This window comes from Vidua macroura, chromosome 8, assembly GCF_024509145.1.
Source record: "Vidua macroura isolate BioBank_ID:100142 chromosome 8, ASM2450914v1, whole genome shotgun sequence".
Classification (NCBI taxonomy): domain Eukaryota; kingdom Metazoa; phylum Chordata; class Aves; order Passeriformes; family Viduidae; genus Vidua; species Vidua macroura.
In genome coordinates, this window is record NC_071578.1 from 36,372,939 (window position 1) to 36,395,414 (window position 22,476).

Genomic DNA, 22,476 nt, shown 5'->3' on the forward strand with positions numbered 1-22,476 from the left:
GAAAAAGCAGCTGCCTGTAGCCTGTGTTTTATCATGATGGCAACAGAGACCAATTCTGAAAGTCATCAGTGAAACTGCACCCGAGTCAGTTCCCTCCTGCTTAGAGTTCTCCATTGTGCAACTATCTCAGGTGCCCACAAGTTCAAAATCCTCGTGCTCTTTATGTGTTCATACACACACACACAAGGGACACAGAAGAGTAGCAAGACAAACCCTTTATGAATACATCACCATACCAGGTCCAGCCAAGTCTTGTCCATCACATAATCCGACTTCCAAACCCCAATTTCCACTGGGTCCACAAGAGCACAAACAGGAGAACTCAGAAGCTCTTTATGAAAAATCACCCATATCCAAGAAAACAAGGACAGAACAAGCATCTCCCTGTAATGCAAAGATGAGCTATGCTTCTTTTATACATAGTTTAAATGTTTAGTCTCTTATCCCAGGCATCCTTATGAAACAGGAATTGTGCTGCACTCTCAAGAATCTAGAAAATTACCACATTTTGTGTCCTCTCCAGAGAAGTTCTTTACAGGACATAAAACACCTCTGAGCATTCAACAATTTAACAGCCTTCCTGCCACTTGGTCACTGCCCTTAGATGTCACAAGCACTCCACAACAGAGCAGGAAAAAGCAAGATGGAAGAGCACCACCCATAATAGCAAGGGTTTGCACTGGTGACAGCAGACAAGGTCAAATCCTCAGTGAAGTCTGGTGTGTTTGAAAGACTCAAGGTTATTTTAACAAAGTTATTGTACCACTTAAAAATAACTGAACAATATAATCCAATCCTAAAAATCTGACTGCACAAATATAGAATCTCTGACCATTCTTTTCATTTAATGTATTAAAAACGCCTGATTTCATTGCAATATTTTTGCACTAAAACAACAAGCCATAAACTCTCCAGCAAATGAAAACAAATTTAAAATTTAAATGAGAACTAAGTCAACAATTTGGTGATACAATCATGTATTTTCAATTAGATATTCAGAGTCTGCAAGTGAATTTATTTAGGCCAATGTATCAGCATCATCAACAAAAAAAAAATTCATCATAATTACCACTTTCATCTGGCAGAAATTAGTAGCAGATGTTACAGAACTTTTCCACATTTATATTCATAGATGCTTGACATTCCCCCATTGAGTTCAAAATACGAAAGCACAATGAATAATAGCCCTGTGTTTTGAATCATAATCTGCACTTACTTTCAAGTCTCATCCTGGACTGCAGCAGCCACTGCTTTTCAGACTCAGTCTTAGCAAGACAATTTGCTCCACACAAAGGACATGAAACACTGAAATGCAACATTGGCTTGCAGGTGAATTACTGCCCAATTACTGTAAATATTCCCTGGCCACTCTGATTTCTGTAGACACTGCACACTTACTTCACATCATCAGTAAGAAGTGTCAATCCTACTCTCTAGCCCCCTGGTAACCAGAATATTAAATTTTACTTATAGACTTGGACATGTTTCTAAATTATGTACAGCAAAGTCTTCAACATTAGCCCAACCAGGCTTACAAATTTTACTGAGTGACGATATGATTTGTGATTCAGGGTTGAAAAAAACAAACTCAAAACAAACTCAAACTTCAACATTAGCCCAACCAGACTTACAAATTTTACTGAGTGACAATATGATTTGTGATTCAGGGTTGAAAAAAAACAAACTCAAAAAACAATGCATGGAGGAAAACAAACAAATACCACTACAAAAAACCCCACAATAACAACTCATTAGCTGTCCAAGCAAAATTATCCAGATTATCCCCCTTCTTTCTGCTGGTTAGGAATCACATAGCTCATAGTGGTGACAAAGTTTGGGAAGGGCAGAAAGGAAGCTTCTTCTTCTCCTTATTATTATTCTGCATTGCAAATAGGGAAATCTAGGGAAATCATGAATCAGATTATGAAACTCAAATTTCTTAACATACCTACAGATTTTTTTTGCTTTCACATGACTACATCCTCCAGGAACTAAGTGTACCGAAGGTAGCTTTTTTTTCCCTTTCCTTCTTCAAAATATTAATTCTTCAATAAATTGATATCTGCATTAACGTGAGCACTCAGACAGAGAAGCTGCAGGGACCTGTGGCAAGGAGCACACAGAGAGGAGACAGCCACCTTTTTCTTGGATGCTGCGTGTGTTTCCACTGCCTCCTGAGATACAGCAACCAGGGATTAAAATGCAAAGGACCCACCCTACAAGGATGTAACAGGAACAGACAGATTTGTTCCCACATCTTTTTAAATCCCCTTGCTCTCCCAGATGATTTGAATTCTCCAAGACTAGCCTGCTGTGTTTTTCTAGTTTGCTGTTCTGCACTCTGCTCCAGTCTGGCCCCAGACTGGGCAGTGTGAGGACTCCCAGCACACCCACAGAAGAGGCTGGGGAATGCTCCAGGGGGAAGGCAAGAAGAGTAGGGAGAGGTAAAAGAACCCCACACCTTAATTTTTATTTTCCTTCTAATCAGGCAGCATCCTAAAAGATACCTCAGGGACACAGAGCCAAACCTAGAGAAGGTGGCAGGAAGGACAAGAGAAATTACAAGACCAACAGTGGCACTCCAGCAAGAAGTAAAAAGAAAGCCATGGTGCCTTAGCTAAAATACGAACAACTACAGCCCATAGCTAGCAAGGTAGAGAAAAAGTCCTGATGTGCCCTTAATTCCAATTTTACAGTACACAACACAAGCAAAAGACTGCATTGTAGAAAAAATATACAGACCACATAAACTGGTAATAAACCTGAAATATTCATGCAATGTCACTCTGTCAAAGCATGTTTAGTCTAAAACACTAGCAAGAAAAATTCTATGGCACTGCAATACTCCCATTTATGACTGCAAAAAACCAGAAATACAAGTTTTGTCTCACCAAAACCCTGTATTTCCTTAAAACTACAGATTATTATATTTTAAATAAAATGTAGTGAGGGAAGTATATTAATTTGCATCAGACTACAATTACAAATAGCTATAAATCTGTACTTGGAGTTAAATATTCCTGCAAGCAGGTGTACAATGTCACATTTGTTGAACTAGATACACGGTATGTTATTTGATGTTACAGTAACAGGATATCAAGATTGAAAATAAAAAAAAAATGCTGCATGTATACCTTTAAGTATGTTTGATTAGTTAGAATGTAGTTACATTTATAATTTTGAGTTAATGGCGAATAGCAATGTTTTTAATGCAATATAAATTGTTACTGGGAATACGTGGAGCTTTGTATTGTTGGTTTATGTGGGGGTCTTTGTTTCTTTTGGTTTTAGTACAGTAAAAAAAAAAAATAGCCCTCCTTGCAGGCATCTATAAGCAGAGAGGCTCTGCTCCCACCCCCAACAACTCTTACTATTTTCAAGATGAAAATGCAAGAAAGCACTTCAAAACTGCACAGCATAGCCATAAGGCCTTTATCACAATTCTTGTAGGTCTCCTGTTTAATGCAATACCAGTAAGAATGCAAGGAGGCAATTATAAACAGTAACCTGGAGGGCATGGGAGCAGGAACCAGTTGCACTGTTCCCAAAGCTGGCTCAGACATCTAAGAGAAAGATAAATCTTACAGAGTGTGAGCATTGTAATATTAACTATTAATCTATTTTAATCAATGTTTTCTAGATTGTTCTGGGAAATGTAATGTAGCAGGGGAAGGTAGAAAGCACTCCCATACCCACTGAGCTCAACTTTACTTTTCATACAGCAGTCCTGAACATTTGTCTTTAAACAGTATTTTTTACAAAGGCAAAAGTAAAAGCGTTTCATGACTATCAGCTGCAGTACCCAGGGGATACCTCTGCTCCCTCCAGAACTCATTCTTGATTCACAAGGCAAGAACCTCTTCCTTCCTCACCTATTTGCCATTCATTTTTCCTTTAGTGTTCTTGATATTTTCAAACCCTTAAGCTACCCACAGATAAACATACCCAGTAGAATGCAGGAAGATCCAAAAGTTTTCAAATAATTAATCTCTCCTTTTAATCCGTTTTCTTTTACAAGCAAAGAGTTTCTTCGTCTATCAAGTGAAATTTTGGAGAAGTTCTTTGTTAGAAAGTTTGGCACAGAAGAGATACATGAATTGCCTGGCCTCCCTAAAGACAAGCAGGAATATTACTTCATGACTCATACACCAAAAAGATGTTAAGAGGGTGGGTTGCATTCCATGGCTGTAGAGATTCCAAGGATTTCATGACTATGAAGAACCAAGTACCACATAAACAGAGGTTGTCTATCAAATACAAGGAATATGGCTGTTCCTCTCAAAATTGGTGTTACAGGGCAATAGACAAACCAATCACACATGGGGATCATGCATTTCATACTACATCAGGTCAGGAAAAAGCACAACACGACCACTGTGAAAATGAAAAACAGGAGGCAGTTGTATCTTAGGGTCTGCCTTACACAAAATTCCAGTTCTCATTCCCATTTAAAAAAAGGGGGGGTATGGAGAGTGGAAAAAAAAATCCTCTATTTTAACTTCTCACTGCTGAAGTACACGTGTGCCTCTTGACAGCTGTTTCCTCTTGGAAGCAACCATTTGCATTTCCAACTGGTTTTTGTCTTTCCTGCTGGACAGACCTTTAGACAGTGTTGATCAGGCTGAGGATTTGCATAGTTCCATTTGTCTGAAGCACAGCTGTTCCAGCTTGCACAGGTACCTGCCCACGCAAGCAGAGCGTGGCTGAGTGGATCAGAACAACAAACATTCCACCCAGCGTACTCTGCAGACAAACAACACACCTCAAAGTACAGTCACGTGCGATGTCTACCCTTGACAAGTCCAGGCAAAAAGGGGGGACACACATTTACTCTAGGAAGGGATCTTCCACTGTCACACACAGCACATGGCATGGGAAGATGACAAGTTGCCAAGGAAATGTGTCCGTGTGAGCGCAGGCTCCCCTGTGCAGATCCGTCGGCCCCATGGCGCAGAGCAGAGAAAGGCTCCTGTCTTTCACTGCCCCACAGCACACCAGCACACAACTGCCAGGGAGAGCACATGCCCACGCTGTGCCACGCCACAGCCTACCTCAGGGAAAGCCAAACAAACCTCCCTGTGCTTGCCCAAGTTGCTCAGTGCCACGCACGGACACTTCCTTGGGTTCTGGCTCTCCTGACTGTGCACAGTCATTGCTGATGTCACAGAGAGTTCAGAGATCTGTGAGCCTTCATTTCCCTGCCCAGAGCTCCATGTAATCCCTCCAAGAGTTATTCTCTGTGTTTCAGCATTCCATAATAAGTCTTCCCATATCTGAGTTTTCCCTTCACTGCTTGCAAACTGAAGTTGTTTAAAGTCAGCGAAGCAGAGAATGCAAAAGACTGAGGTAAATATAGCTAGAGCTAGACTGCCTGATTTAGATTCAGAAAGAGGGGTGGAGAGACAAAGAGCTGTAAAAATTACACACATTACAATGCTAATTAAACCTTGTCTCTTCCATCTCAGTAGAATATTTCAAGTTTTCTACAAACTGTAGCTCAGTACCAACTTCAGAGCAATCTGTCACTTTGAAGTTTGTCAAACACCCAGGTATAGACTTCTAAGCCTAAATTTAGTCACCTATTTTGAAAATTTTTATCCTGAAAGGGATTCTGGAGGAAGTTTCTCAATTGTAAATTAGGGTTGGGGTGCATGTTCAGACTGAAGCAAAAGACATAATTCAGGAGCAGAGCTTGTTTACTTTAAAGTGTCACATGAGATCTGTGCTTTTAATCACACGTTCTCACATATTTTTAAAGGGATATAAGATTTGGGGTTGATGGGGTCAGAAATGCATAAGAGTGCATTTTGGAGAACTTCTCCCACACGAGAATAAAAAGATTGCACTGAAATACTAGTAAGGAGACAAATCAAATCCCATAGAGAGAAGTTATCCTTAATTAAGCAGTACAAAGCCATCTGTGACAGCCTGGTTGATAAATCACAGCAGAGTGGCTGACTACAACTACAGCAGTAGAACAAAAAAAGCCTTAAGTAGTTGGATGTGATCAACATTCAGAGATAGAAAAAAACACCTTGCACATGTAGAATAATGCCTTGGTTTTGCTGCTCTTTAGGACCAGAGTTGGTCAGGAAGAACCAACCGGGCTCTCAGTAAACATTGGAAACAATCCATGCGTCCTGTGAGTTGCATATTAAATAATACTGAAAGCTCACATTGGAACTTAAACTATTTGGAGAAAATCATGGAAACTATGCATGGAGAGGGGCCAGAAAGGATTGGATTGCAATAGAAATTATCTGAATCAATTAAGCCGTAAATGGAACATACTAAAAGGAGACCCAATTGCCGAAGCAAATTTATTTCCACTGAGAAAACTAACCCCTACTTTTAAAGTTATTTTCTGCTTTTTCCTGAGTTTTGTAAGATCCTTCATTTTTGGCAGGATACCTTTTGCTAATTCAGCATTGTTAGTGTAACTGCTGGATTTGTGGAAAGTTCTAAACACGAGCAGAATACAAGATGCAAGCCCCGAAGAAGAGCTGAGGGCTGGCTGCTAAGCCAGGTCCTGTAGTAGGATGCCTGAATTAAAGCTCTCACTCCCATTCACTGCCTTTGGCACAGCAGATGAGCCCTAAAACTTGGGTTGTTTATAGAAAATACTTTTACAAACCTTCATTAGACTGAGGATGACTGAGTTTATTTGATTTTAGTAAACAACATTCCACTTTTAACTGTTTTATTATTTTAAAATAACAGAAGTTTAGGATATTTTAAAACATGAAGTGCATAGGAACTTCAAATTGAACAACAGGCATCACAAACCTTTTTCTCATTTTCCAAGGAAAACAACTGCGCACCTACAAAACTATTTTAAGATGCTCTTTAAATTATAGTCATATTTTATCCAGTGAGTAAAGCTGTCAATTCCTGACCTCACAGAGCAGACAGCCAGAAAACTAACTTAGGCTTTTGCCTATAATTAATTGCAAAAGATGGATTTAAAACCAAAATTGTTTAGGCCTAGCTTTAAAATTAACTGAACTATGGTTTAACTTGCATTATAAAATGTGAATCAAATTATTTTGTAGATTTCACAGCTTGTTTCAATACTCTTTCATCACAGTATGTTCCAACTGTTCTAACCAACATCATGAAAGCCAGACAATGTTCCTCCTTGCTGCCACATTCCTGCTTACGACTCTGCAATGGGGAACACAGCAGCAGGAGAATTTAGGAGCACTGTGTTTGAGAATAAAACCTGGCTTCCAGTTTCCAAGTCACATAGACCATGAAGCACTGACAGATACAAAAACCCCAAACAAACCAAGTTTTAGGGCCTGGCCCCTCAATCTTTTCCACCCAAACAGAATCTCATGTGCACGTGGGACGTTGTTCAACTCCAAGTCAGTCCTGCTCTACAGGGATTTGTACTGACCAGAACAAGCCTTTGGTCATTCGAGTTCACATTTTCTTCACTTGAAAATCACAGAGTCAGCTTTAAATGCCTGGGGGAATTGCAAGGGGTTGCTACAGCTAAAAGATCACCCATCTGAGAAAGAAAAATCTCAAGACGCAAAGAGCAGACTTAATTTAGTTTGCGGTGGACTTAAGGCCTGTTCCTCCCATCCCAATCACATCCATATGAATAATAAAAGCAAGCACAGGCTGGGGCAGGTGAGACACTGTGGCCTGTGCCCACCTGCCCCTCACTCACACTACGCCAGAAGGGAGGACACACACTGGAAATGGATGTGCAGGGAGGGACGCACACAGGAGACTGTCATTACCCCTTCCTCTCCTGAAGAAAGAGGATGAGGAGCTCACACTGCTCTTAATATAACCCAGGACCAAGATGTATTTAATGGTTACCAACTTGTTTAAAGCAGTAGCAAATTGCTGATTTACAGAACCCCATGATCTGTTGTTAACCTTAGAAACCCACAAACAAGACAGTAACCATCGTGATTCCTGTGTCAGGTTTACAATTACTCACATGAATATATAGACAGGGTACTCCAGCCAGTATTTGAATAAGAACAACACTCTCAGCTGGTGCTTTTCCCCTGCCGGAAGCGAAATATATCTTTGTGATTGCAGACATAAGCACACTGGCTCAGACCTTCAACTGGCCTGATAAATGGTATGGTGGTTTTCCAAATCTACTGGGACAAGTCAGGTGACAAACGATTTCCATTAGCTTCAGCAAAATGGAAACAAAACAGATCAATACAAATGATTTGCAGCATGTTCAAATCATAAATTTCCTTTTGCCCAGTTCCATCATTTTAAAATAGAAGCATTCTCCCAACACAATATGAAAAAAGGCAGTAGTGATCCAGAGACTTGATCATTCCAGTTACAACAAAGTCCTCACAATTTCAGCTTGGAGTGTTTTTTAATCAAACGTTAATTTTACTTAGTGATAAAAAATGGTATTTTTTAAAATTATGTCAAACAATAAAACTTGTAATTACCATATTATTTTTGGAAATGGAATTGGATCCTACTGTTATGTAAAGCCGTAACAGTCCTAAATTCTACTTGTACTTTACTAAGATTGCCTGTTAATTTTACTTTTCCCCTTCTTTTGTCTATAACCGTTTCTAAACCCTGTTTGTGAAGGATATTTTGGGAGTCACCAATTCTTGTATCTTTGAGATCAAACAACAGATTATGAGCCCATGCTGCAAAGTACAGCTTGCACATAGCTCCTTGTTCTACGTAGTGGCTATACTAACTATTTAACAAACTAGAATCCCAAAATATACTCATCTTCTGTATTGTAGAGGAGATACACTGATTTATGAATCCAATGTTATGAGTAAATAATCTGTACTAATGAAAAAGACATTCACAAACAAAAAACATGCAGTGAGGCAGGAAAACCATTAATTTCTTCAGGGCAGGCTCAGTGTACCCCACTTTCAGAGGTACACAATACACTTCTACAAGAACACATTGTGGGGAAAATTGCCTTGTACATAGTTAATGTAATGACAAACAAATAGAAATGTTTGTTATATGCAGACATATTGTCTTGATATTTCTATACAGTTGTCAATATTGATGATGCCTCCTTAACTAGCTCTAACCCTAGGTTCATTTTCATGCCATAGCTGGTTCCACAGGTTCATTCTTAGTCACAAAGGGAAAACTTCTTAGTCACAAAAGGAAAACTAAGTAGTCTCCCTTTCAGATTCAGTGTATTTCCTTTACCTCTTTTATCACCAAAAAAAACCAAAAAAAAAACCTGGAGGGAGAAAGTTGTCTTTTTTTCTCTATTAATACATTAGTGGAATCTTTTCAAAATGTTTCTCCTCTTGACACAAGGGAAGGAGGTGAGTGCAATTTTCTCCACAGGACTGCTACACAACACCCTGCATGGGTGCACATCCCCACCTGCCTTGTCACAACACTTGTCCTTGTCTCTTGCCTCTCTCCAGTCAGAAGTCATGCAAATAGTCCTCTGGGAGAAAACAAATCTTTCCCTCATATAGAGCAATCCTACCTTTTCATTTTCGTATTTGACAACAGAAACCAAAGAATTGCTATAAATCACAAGTGAAATCAGTCAAGTGGTGGGATCCTATTTAGAAACAAAGCTTAAGAAATCTGAACTGAATCAAAACAGTATTACGGGTTATGAGGTATATATAAAGTACTATCATCTATTGGTACATACTAAATATTTATCTGGAGGAAAAAAAGTTCAGCAAAATGTGATTTTAGAATTTATTTAAATAAACTAGAGCAGTCCTAGCTGAAAGCTGTCTAATTCAGAGAATCACAGAATAATGAGGTTGGAAGAGACCTCTAAGATCATCAAGTCCAACCTGTGCCTTAACACCTCGACTATAGCACCAAGTGCCATGTCCAGTCTTTTTTAAAACACATCCAGAGATGGTGATTCCACCACCTCCCTGGGAAGACAATTGCAGTATTTTATTATTCTTTTGGTGAAAAATGTTTTCCTAATATCCAACCTGTACCTTCCCTGATGTAGCTTGAGACTGTGTCCTCTTGTTCTGTCAGTGCTGCCCGGTGGAAGAGACCGACCCCACCTGTCTGCACCTCCCTTCAGGGAGCTGTAGAGAGCAATGAGGTCACCTCTGAGCCTCCTCTTCTCCAGGCTAAACAACCCCAGTTCCTTCAAACGTTCCTCACAGGGTTTGTGTTCCAAGCCCCTCACCAGCCTCGTTGCCTCCTCTGGACACGCTCAAGCATCTCAACATCCTTCCTAAACTGAGGGCCCAGAACTGGACACAGCACTCAAGATGTGCCCTCACCAGCGCCGAGTACAGGGGAAGAATGACCTCCCTACTCCTGCTGGTCACACAATTCCTAATGCAGGCCAGGAGCCACTGGCCTTCTTGGCCACCAGGGCACATTGCTGGCTCATATCCAACCGGCTGTCGACCAGCACCCCCAGGTCCCTTTCCGCCTGAACACTGTCCAGCCACGCTGTCCCCAGCCTGTAACATTGTAAGGGATTTTTGTGGCCAAAATGTAGAACTCGGCACTTAGACTTATTAAACTTCATGCTGTTGGACTCTACCCATCCATCCAACCGATCTAAGTCTCTCTGCAGAGCCCTCCTCCCTTCCCATAGATCAACACAAGCTCCCAGCTTAGTGTGATCTGCAAATTTACTAATGAAGGACTCAATGCCCTCATCCATGTCTATAAAAATATTAAACAGAACTGGTCCCAGCACAGATCCCTGAGGGGCACCCCTGGTGACTGTCCCCAGCTGGATGCAGCACCACTCACCAGCCCTCTCTGGGGCTGGCCAGGCAGCCAGTTCTGAGCCCAGCACAGAGTGCTCCTGGCCCAGCAGTGGGCTGCAGCTTTTCGAGGAGTGTGCTGTGGGAGACAGTGCCAAAAGCCTTGCTGAAATCTAAATAGACAACATCCACAGCCTGTCCTGCATCCACCAGGAGGGTCACCTGGTCACAGAAGGAGACCAGGCTGGTCAGACATGACCTACCCTTCGTAAACCCATGCTGACTGGGTCTGATACCAATTATCTGGAAGCTAATTAAAACCAAGTAGCCTCCCCTTCAAAAGGTAGAATAAAAAGCTAAGAAAAAATAAATTTTACTTAAGACAGAATTTCACCAATATTGCACAATGCTCTGTGCTGTAAATTACTTCAAATACAGAGCACCATTAATCCATGAACACTAAGAAACACAAATTCACAGATACAGCACCTGATGAACACCCACCTGCTGTTGCATTTTAACAGAATATGAGAGGCATTACCATGATCTTATTTAATGTGGAGAAAACAGAATGGATTTGAACACAAATTTCTTGTGTACAAGAAATTATGAGATTTACTGTTGGATTTAGATTTTACCTCCCGTTCTTCCCCCTTTGCCCCTCCAAGGTTTCTCAGCAAAGTGGGTTTTTTTGCATGCACAGCTTTTCCCACGTCTCAGCTGAACACAGAAGTGCAGGTTCTGTACCCCCATCTCAAAACAGGTTACACAAACCCCTCTGCTGTAGCCTGCTGAACACTGGAGCAGGACACTGGCTTTGTGTGACTCAGGTACTGTCTTGACAAACCCTGTGACAGCTCTGCTCTGCAGGACACTTTAAGGACATTTATTGAGAAGTTTACCTTAAGAGTCATCTTCTGAGCACTATTCCATCCAATACCTGCTAAAAAAATCAAGCAACACAATGCAGACAGGTGGGTTTAATTTCACTATTTCAATCTATCAGGACTGAAATACAATGGAGGGTGGGGAGCATCTATGTGCTGTCCATCAGTATTATTTTGGACCTCCCCACCCCTACTCACCCCTGGTGCTCTTCTTTGTTCAATCATTCAAGTAATTTTACTATTTTAAGCCAAAAGCTCAGATTTTTTTAATTCCTAAATTGATCTAGATAATAGAAATTAACTTCTCCCCCAGCAAATATGTAGTGAAAAAGCAGTTAATCTAGTTCACAGTGTATTTCATCAATTGCTTTAACATTCAGGAAGAAGGTTTTTAAATCAGTTCGCAAATATCAGCTCACTGTAATGCACTACAACAAGAAGACTGAGCAAAATGCAGCCATTTTGAGCATTTGAGAAGCAGTGATCAGGAAAACAATAATGAATTGCAATGTGTATTCTTATGCCCATACAGAAATAAATGCAATGCCTATACCACTGATGCTGGTACTTCATATTTGAACGGTGGTATTTTTTCAGCTTTGTGGGTGTGTGGGGGAGATATGACAAAACCACCAACAGGAAGGACTGCAAGAGGCTGTCTGTCAGCTTTTCTAAAAGCCTCCATTAGGCTTCCAGCTTCTCAGGAGGGCAAAAAAAGAAAAACAGAAAGAAGAGATGTGCCTCTAAAATGGTGAGCAAATGGTCACTTTAAGACTGCAGCTGTTTCTCTCTGCAGGAGGCACAGACAAGACACCAGAAGAATATTTGGCAAAGATGTTCAATACGTAGAGAAATACATAATGTGTGATCTATGGTGCTATGCTTTCCCCTTAAACAAATCCCATTCCCAGATGGCCTGCAAGATATTAAACTATTGCTTATGTTTGCAGTTCCAGCTGGAGACTGTATATAGACAAAACTACTTCTGTAAGTCTCTTTGCAGTACAGTAGAATGTTTATTCTTACTTATAAATAAATCCCTTGAACAACATTAGATACAGATAAATACAAAGTACATCAAATTTCAACACTAACTTATCACTTCACTGCAGTTATTAAAAAAAAAATAAAATAAAGCAAGGAAAACTTCCCTTGGTCCAGCCTACTAAAAAGAAAAATCAGGGATTCTAACTAGGGCCTAGCTGCCCTCCAGGCTTTAGAAGACTTCTCCAAACACCAATCCACGAATGAAAGCAGAAAAAAAGATCCAGTGAACCCAGGAACCTTCTCAATTTGTAATAATTTAATTAATAACTTTACTAAATACACCACAAAGCATACAGCCTTTGGGAGTCTAATTTGTTGCATAATCTTTAATTAAACAGTTGCACCTAAAAGAAAAACGGGGTGGGAAAACCACACTCTGCAAGACAAATTCCCTGGGTGCAACAGATTTGTGAAATTATTTTGCTCCTAATTAAGTTTCCATTAATGTACACACGGGGAAAAAAAGTGATGTCAGAAGACAATATTGAGAACATAGACTAGATCTAGAGACAGCCAAGTATTGTAAAGGAATTAAAAGACAGAAGAATGCTGAAAATGTCAGTGAGATAGCAAAACCTAGACTCAGAGAGTAGGAGCAGCAATGAGCTCTCCCATCAGTGCCATATCAGCACCCAGTGACAGAGGCAGCTGGCCAGGCACTTGACAGCTCCCCACTCTGGGGACTGCAGGAGAGGAAAAACAGTTTAGACCATGCAACTTAAGAGAAATCATTCTCCACAGGCTTGTTTAGGAGTCAGACCTGGTTCAAAAAAGGAAGGCCCTTCCTCCCAAGCGATATGGAAAGTCAGCCCTATAAAGCACAATGCTTCTTCTCTCTTCTAATCTGTGTTATGAAATTGAGCTGCATCCCCCAGGCCTTCCAGAACGCAACATTTCTGTATTGGGATCTTTGGAAGTCTTTTCCTTTCTGTAAACTTCCAATCCTGCTTTTACTTTGTACCTTTCTGGATTTTGGCAATCCATCTGCTTGTTCTCTTCTGCTTTCCTTCATTTCTCCTCAGAGCTCTCCAAATAAAAGACTACATGAAAGCATGGAATTTCACACACACAGTGCTTCTGTGCTCACTTGTTTGTTGACAGGAGTTCAAAGCCCATTCCAGAACCTGGAACTGTACATGGATGTTAGTAACACATACACGTGTAAATGATGGGCAGGAAAAGCCACACAGTTGCTACACCAGCGATGGGACAGAACCCTTTCCATCAGCCTGGGCTTAGGGGCACACACCGGGGCATTCCCCGACACAGGAGGATATTGAGTGTTCTGCCAAGCTGCTCCTCTCTATGTTCCTATCCCTTTCTGCTACTTCCCTCTCCTCCCCTTTTTTTTTTTTTTTGTTCCTGCAGGTTAGTGTCTAACAGCCATTCCTAGAACTCACAGCCCATGCAACCCAGAGTTAGTTTTAGCTTTACAAACAGGCACCTTTTTACTTTTTTTTTTTCCTGATGCTAGCCTCTTCCTGCTCATTTTAATTATGCTGCTCAACAAATTAGTATAGCAAATCACTATAGGTATGGTAAATAGAAAACAAAGTTTAAAAAAATAGAGGGATTATTTTACACGTGTTCTGCTTAAAGCAGTAAATCAAATTAAGGCTTCCATCGACAGAGAAACCTCAACACCACGAACAGCATTTAGCAGAACAGATAGTATCCATCCACTTTCTCTACTTTTTTTTTGAGCAGAAGAGTGACTTTTAATTTACACGGATAACAAGTATTAACATACAGACACAGCCCATGCTTCCATTTGTCTAAATCCAATTCTACAATATATTTACTGGATGTAAGTACCACTCCAGGCAACTGGTTGTCTCCATTTTCCTTACACCTGCAATATGGAACTCTTTTGGCATTTGCTGTGCTGCTAAGATGATTGGGATCAAATATTCTAAAATCTAAGAACTGATTTTGCAAGAGCACTTTTAGTTATTATTTAAAATGTTCTTGTAACTTTATTGCACTCAACAATACATTCCAAATTCACTCTTTTATCGAGACTGCAGCATCTTTAGGTTCTTTGCCTGAATCTCTACATCTCCCCTGACAGACAAGGTCTGAGCTGCAGGCAGCCCAAGGACTTCAAGAATCTGGCAAGTATGTGGAGCTTCATGCCTTGGCCTTCCTGGTATCTCTAGTGCAAGACACCAAACTTCAGATGGACACTTGGAAAAACAATGACAAAAACACGCAAACAATACCAGTAACCCCGACAGCTATCATCAAACAAACCACCCAAAACCCCAAACCTCACAGTTAGCCACCTTACTTAAACATAAAGGCCTTTGAAAATCTTGCTCATTAGCTGATGTCGACCTCCAAACTGCAGTTTCTCAATTTCAGGTTTCATTTGCATACAGAACAAGTTCCAGTGCATGTTTTACCTCTTATTTCACTGCTGCAGCTTTAAATAATCCCTAGGAAGGTGCCAGGATACCTCAGTTGCCATTTTCCACAGGTTAGTTGCTATTGTTCCCTCCTGGGCCTCCAGTACCCGCCAGTCCTGACTGCACCACAGGATCTCTCAGCTGGCAGAGAGCAAAAACCCTGACTCAATTCTTAGCTTCTTTAGGCAAAACCATTGCAGAAGACCTTTTCAAGTTTAACAGGGATATGAGCCTTGCTCTGGAGTAAGGAGTTGCAGCAGGCACTTGCCAGCAGCTAAAAGGAAACATGACCACATCCCCATCCCAGCAGAACCCAAAGTAATGTGGAGGAGATGAAAACAAACAAACAAACACAAAAAAAAAAAAAAAAGCCCACATATGTGGATGTGACAGTGTGGTCAGAGAGAGAGAAAGCTAGATAAGTTTTCCCATGAATCAGTCTGGGAAGCTTTAGGGAGCTGGAGAGAAATAATGATAATGAAATATTAAACAATCCGCAGGTGGTGGTTTTTAACAAGTTGTTTTTCTCATAAAGTTGTTTACAGATGGGTGTCTGCTTAATTAGCCAGTCATGTGAAATGTGTTGATTAAATGACCAATCAGGTCCACCTGTAGTGCACCAAGGTATAAAAAGAAGAGGATTGAATAAACAGGTTGCTTTTGCCCTTTGCCTTCTGATCTGACTCTGTGTCATTTCTGACTCAATGGTGACACACACATAGAAAACCAACAGAGTAATAAAATACCCACGAACAACCTCAAAGCATAAACCCCCATAATTTTATGCCACACCTCAAGACAGTAACATCTTCACCAGTGCAGGCAACCCTCTCTTTCCCAAGCCCCGGTGGTGAAATTGCCATTAAAATGAGGGTACCAGAGCTGCAAGGGATTCAACTCCTGCTCTTCCCCTTGCAGACACAGAGGCCATCCCCACAACCTTCCCCACCAGCTCTGCCTGTGAACCCACAGGTCCTTCTGTACCCCAAACAGCTGAATTTCAGCCAGCATTCAAAACGCAGCCTGCTGGAATTTACTTCTTTAGCTCTCAGTGACCTGAGCATTTCACAGCTGCTGTTCTGCCTTTTTTCCCCTTTAGCTTTATTGAAAAAACACTTTTCAATTCAGTTCTTTTAGCTTCATTGCCACTTTCTCTTTCCTAGGAAGCCACTACCTTTTTGACCATCTATCCTAAACTAAATCAACCCCCCACAAATCAACCAAAAAGTCCACCCAGTACAAAACCAGCTTTGCTTTTGTCTCCTCTAAACCAGGCATGTGCAACACTTGGATTAAACAAAAGCCTTTTGTTTTATTAACTATAAAAGCATTTCAGTTTAAGACATCTCATGCTTCTGGAAGGAACCCATGTTAGTATAATTCTGCTCCAAATCAGTCCTGTTTGATTAACACAACAATTGATTTTAAAGGGTAGAAAACAGCAGAATTAGTGGCTGATCATTTGCCAAAGTTAAAGCATCACAGGTAACATCCTACTGATCACAAAAAGACATGGAAAAGTCAAGCAGCTCTATTGATCTGTGTGAGATCTTGCTGCCAGCAGAGTACTGTAATCACCCCACAATGAATTCTTAAACACATGGCGTGGGTACACTTCAGCTGCACTTCAGCCCAAGTCAGTCCCCACAACACACACCAACATCCAGAAATAACAGCAGTTGTGAAAGTCTGCTTTAATCTCTCAATGGGTTTGGGATTTCTTTGTTAATAGTACTTGCAATTAGGATTAAGTACAAATTCTGCTTTGACAGCCTATCAAATGATAACCAGCATGACGCACAACAATAAGAAGATGGAGAAGGGCATGGGTCAAACTGCTGCTGCATTAAATCGGCTGGATTACCACACTGCACACACCCAGCATGAGCCACAGCCTCTAAAGCCAGAGCTGCCAGCTTTATTCCTAGCACAAAAAGCAGTCAGCCTGATCACTGAACACATATTGGTCATTTCAACAATATGAAGGCGCAGAGTTGGGCACTGAGGAATTCTAATCTGCCGAGCAGTGTTAACTGAGCATAAATCTGCAATGAAGCCTTTGGCTGGGGATAAGGCTGCCGGAAAGCACAGCCAACCCAACTTCACCAAGAAGTGGTGAACGCTTGGTGACGCTCACCGAGAGCGTCAGCAGCAGACGCCCTTCCCCACAGAGAACACAAAGGCCTTTTGTCACCAAATGACACAAGCAAAAATGACACACCACAGCCTTGGTCACGATGAAGAGACTCATTTATTTTTTCTGACTCCAATCTTTTATAGTTCTCAAAAGATGCCAGTGGATTGGAGGGTGAACATGCCACCTCTCCAACGACACTGGACAAACTACCAGTACATCAAATTTCTCCGCCTCTATGAAAGAATGCAAAACAATAGGTTGTTTACAGAAAGTTGTGTGAGAAAGTTCTCTACAAGAATGTAAACTCAGAAGGCTTTAGAAAACTCTTGATAACCAGGGCGACAGCCTTTCCCTGGCAGAGACCTGCAGCTCCGCTTCCTTGGCTCCCGCTGTCCGAGCAGATCCCACGGCCACCCGGAGGCCAGAGCCTGTGAGAGTGACGCTGCTGTGGCACAGGGAGGAGCCACTGCTGAGCACTGGCACAGCTTGTGACAGAGGCGCTTTGCCACGCGTGCCGCGCTCTGGCCGGGACGCGCGAGACGCAGTTGGTACTGTGCTGGCAATGAAGCTGTTTGAGCTGGCTCGTTTGCTCTCTGGCTGCTTCATTCCCTGCCCACACAGTTCCATGAACACAGCAGTGCTGCTCAGTCAGCTTTCCCATCAGTGAGTCCAGCTGTGGAAATTGCACTGCTACCCAGAGATGCTAGCAGGATATTATGGCCTTTCAAAGCACAGCTACAAACGCTCTCCCGCTCCATTCTCCTTTCATTGGCATCATGAATGAGGAATAAATTGGCATATGCCAGAGGACGGGTATTAAATATAAAAATCAAAAAACTCACCATTCCCTGCCCCCTAAAAAGCACATAAACCACAAACGAAGACATCACTTACAAATAAGTTGGTAAAAACACTCACATGAAAGCAGGCAATGGAAATACAGAACCACAACAACTTACTTGAGGTCAAAGCAAAACCTACCGTTTCTGGTCACTCCAGAAGTCTCCATCTTGCCACAAATAAATATTTTAAATATAAATGCTTGTGGAAGGTTCCCAAAATTTAGCTCACATTAATATGCCTTTTGTTTGATGTTTGCCCTGTTGAGAGACTAAAGTCTTCTTAGCATAACTGTGATGTTATCATTTTTTAATGCCTATTGAGAGTAAAGCAGCTAATACATTTAAACAGAGCTAAATATATACTCATTCTTATTATAAATGGATTTGGAGTCTGAGTGCAAAGGAAAACAAACTGTATTCCCTCAACAAATAGATACTTGGTTAATTCCCAGCAAGACCTAATCTCCACACCAACTCCCAGAGCTCTGTGGAAGAAACCATGTAAGGCCAAACAATGCAGAGTCAGTGGATTCCTTGCATTTCCCCCCACATGAAAAGGGAGAATGAGATACCTACTGCATCATAATATCCCATCTTCTTTAGAAAGTGATGACAAAAATACACAAATCTGCATCCTGGGAGGAGTGGAGGGAATCATATTTGAACAGTTGCATTATTTTATCAGGTAAGAAGTGTGAGAACCTTACTTGGTTTTTTTCACTGCCAATTCTTCAGCACCAGGACCGAAGTTCAGCCCTTGTCCTTGTGTCACTCTCAGCCACAGCCTGCAGCACAAAGAGACTTCTGACACAGAAAAGAACACCTGAATCTTCCTACACTCAAGTTTGCTTTTCTAAGACAAACATTGGCACATCCAAGCACATCCACATTTTCAGAGCATTCCAAGGTGTCAGATACAATTCCTAGGATTTGTTTTTAAAAGTCACAGATGTGCCCAACAGGTCTCAGTTGCCTTGCTATTTCACATTAGATAAATATCAGTCGAAACTTTCCAGCACTTTAAACATACCAAATGTTTCTTACATTTGCACTCTGATGTTTGTGCATATTTAGAAATCTACAGCATTTTAAACAAACAAAAAAGCAATATTAAAACAGAGCCAAGTGCTTTGAGGAAAAAAAAATTATTTTAAACTTTCAACAAGGTCTACAGATGAGAAATCAGTCTGTTTAGATGCAGCTTCTTAGACAGCATTTTCATGTAATATTCTTAAAGTAGAAGCCAACTTCTCTTTTTATTAGCAGAAGAAAAGCCAAAAGCAGAGTATGGTCTATTGAGATTCCCATTTTGGGTTCATATGAACAAACCAAGGCACAACCCTACTGGATCCTATTGTTTCTTCCGAAGATCCACAGAAAGTATAATAAAATATTGAATGTGCTCATATTGATATTATTTTCTCATGTCAAGGAAAATACTTTTCCAAATTCACCCTGAGGAGAAGAAGGCAAGAACTATGGACAAATCAATGTTTATGTGATGCTGTATTTAAAAACAATGTTTAAACCAGCATATAGCTGTGATCCTCTGAGCAACCCTGCGCTGCTGAGCCAGGCACAGCCTGAAGGGGTGGCCTGCAGCCAGGGCCACATTCCACAGCGCAGGGCCAGGCACTCACCCATTACTGACAGCATGGAAAAGCTATCTTTCTGCACCCTTTCCCAGAAAACCCATCCTGTGGGGTAGCAGCTGGACACCTTACTCATGAATTCGTGCTCATTCCCATAGTAGCTCCCACTTCCTTAAGAGCAAAATCCTAGATTTTTTGTGAAAGAGCTCTAGTTACTTCATTAATGCACAAGCCCAAACTGGACTACAGATCAGTTTAAGACTCCACACTACGAATTTTTTTTTTTTGTGAACTGCAGTTTCTATGTAAAAGTCAGTTTGTGATACAACTAAAACTGTAAAGAAATGTTTAGTGGTAAGTAAGACAGTCCTTAGTCAGTTACATACCTGATAGTGCCTCTATACATTATATACAAAGACCTCAAAAGCAAACAAAAAACAGGAGGGGGGAAAAAACTAAAGAAAAAAAAATTAAAACAAGTGCCTGGGATTCCCCCTCACACAGCTCCATTGTTTTTTGAAGACTTGATGTATTCCTATCTTCACTGTGAATATCTGGTCTCCTTCAAAGTAACAGTCACTAACATTTTGAGAAATAATTGTTATACCCACCACACAGAGGATCATAATTTAAATAGAAAACTCATCATTCTAGTCTATTAATATTCACAGAACCAGAATCCAGTTCACAATATGCCTTCAAGCCTTGGTCTGCAGAATGCTGAACCTAATTTGTTTGAGGTGCTGTAGTTAAGTTTTTGTAGAAGAAAACCAAGAATTATAATTTATGGGATTTTGCACATAGCCACTAACTGATCGCTGCAGAATTTGATAAGGCTCTCATCTTTCAAGCAAACCACGCTATGGGATGTGCAAATCACAAGCTGCTACCCTTTTAGTTTCCCCTTCTTCCAGGAGAAAGGCCAGAGTGCCCGTGTTCAATATGGATGAGGGCAGTTCATGATGTCATCCCCATTCCAAATTCCAGCTGCAGCAGATTCAACATGCAGTATGTTAAAAGTGAAGGTGTGAAGGTTTTTTGTTTGTTTGTTTGTTTTCCTTTAACAGGGCCCTATTTTGGACAAACTGCCCATTTCTTCTGGGGGCAGAAAGCAGAGAGCACATCAGAGCAAACCCACTTCCTCCATTCCCAACACTCCCCACAACCTCTCCTCAAGCTCATAGGAGGAGCATCCTAAGCCAGAATGGCTGGTTCATATGATATTTCCAGCCCCTTCAATTCCCTTCCTTTCTATCAAAAAATTCAAGTGCAAGCTGTCCCCTGTCCAGCACCCCCTCCCTCCCCACAGATGCCCCCTTCATGCTGTGCTGGGTAGAGCTCAGTGCCTAAGCCATGGGGCTGCACAGCATCTCTTGGACAGAGCTGCTCTGCACTGAAGGAGGGCCCCCACTCCAGTACAACAACTACTCCCCCCCAACTGACTCCATTAGTTTGCAGCAAAGTACTGAGTTTGTTTTACTCCTGCCTAAAATAAGTTCCTCTTGCATATCATCAACGATATTTAGTACAGTCACTGCTTTCTAACAGCATAATGGACTAGAAGCCATTTTCACAACTCTCAATGCCCTGGTCTCCATCCGTTGCTACTTGAAGAATAAATCAAACATGTCTGGAATGTTTCACATTCTCTGTGGTGAGATAAATGACTGAGCACACAGAGCAAGAGAGATGCAATTCTAACGTGCTTAGTGCGCTCTTTTCTAGGAGCGTATCTGCTATGATACAACCTACAGAAAAGAGATCTGTGTTAAAGGAGACTGAATTTTGTTAGTCACCAAGACAAAATACTAAACAGAAACGTAAAGGTGCTCCAATAGAAATTAATCAATCTGATACTCTAAACTCCCTCTAGTGACCTAAATACAGAAAACTATCTCCCTTTAGCTGTCTATGGAAATTTAATTTACCTCAGTAGCCACCTGCACCCAAAATGTTAATATTCTCCAATATACAAATTCCCCTTTCCCTTCTCCACCTGTTTATACAGGCCCTGCACAGGAAATACTCCCATACACCTCAGAGAGCATTAATCATGGCTACATTCCAGTAATGGATATACCATGGCCTTCCCAATTAAACAGCAGACAGCAACTGTACCACAGTGCAGACAAGTAGCAAGTAAGTACAAATATTTACTTAATTGAAAAGCCTTTCTGTGTATCTATAAAATACTCACAAAAGCTCCTAAATAGTTTTTCAGTGTTGTCCTTAAATGTTCCTTTTATTTGTGCTTTACATGACTAGTAGTTTTTCACAATTAATATAAACCCCAGACACCCAGCAGGAGTGTTGTTACATTGCAGCTCTTGAGATGATTCCATCTGTGATCCAATACAAACCTGCTGTAGCGCTGGGCCTCTCTTCATGGACCTGAAAGCTCTGCACTACAAGAGCACCTATCCCTTTGTTCTTGGTCTGAATTTCACCTTTCCTAACCTCTTTCAATTTAGCGCTTCCCTTGCTCTACCTTTGTTTCAAGGGGATGAATCTGGCACACCAAGCCCACAATTCAGAAGGTACAGGTCAGCTGACCGGGCAATCAAACGAGCAAGACCAGAGGACACAATACAGCACACGAACTCCAGATCAGCAATGAAACCATCACAGCCTCGTGCCAAACCTCCGAGCCCTCTCCTGCCAGGTGCAGTAGCTCAAGAGCAGCGGCACCATGACAGCGTTACATTGCTCTCCACTCTGCTGCCAGCCTGGTGTCTGCCAGCTTGTACATCTTTGTCCAATACTCCAGTGCACAGTAAAAATACGCATACTATTTGCTTGAATACCACAGCTTGTGCTAAACTTCGGGTTGTCAAAGCACCTGGAAGACAAGTAGTAATGTGACTGACACACAGGG

At 41.2% G+C, this 22,476-nt stretch overlaps 1 long non-coding RNA gene across 1 annotated transcript; it reads left to right on the forward strand.

The window, feature by feature from the left end:
- The first annotated feature begins 5,209 nt into the window (after window positions 1-5,209).
- Window positions 5,210-7,192, forward strand: LOC128810879 (uncharacterized). Its single transcript, XR_008438165.1, has 3 exons — window positions 5,210-5,346; window positions 6,077-6,142; window positions 7,088-7,192. It is a non-coding gene; the product is annotated as an uncharacterized LOC128810879 (long non-coding RNA).
- The last annotated feature ends 15,284 nt before the right edge of the window (window positions 7,193-22,476 follow it).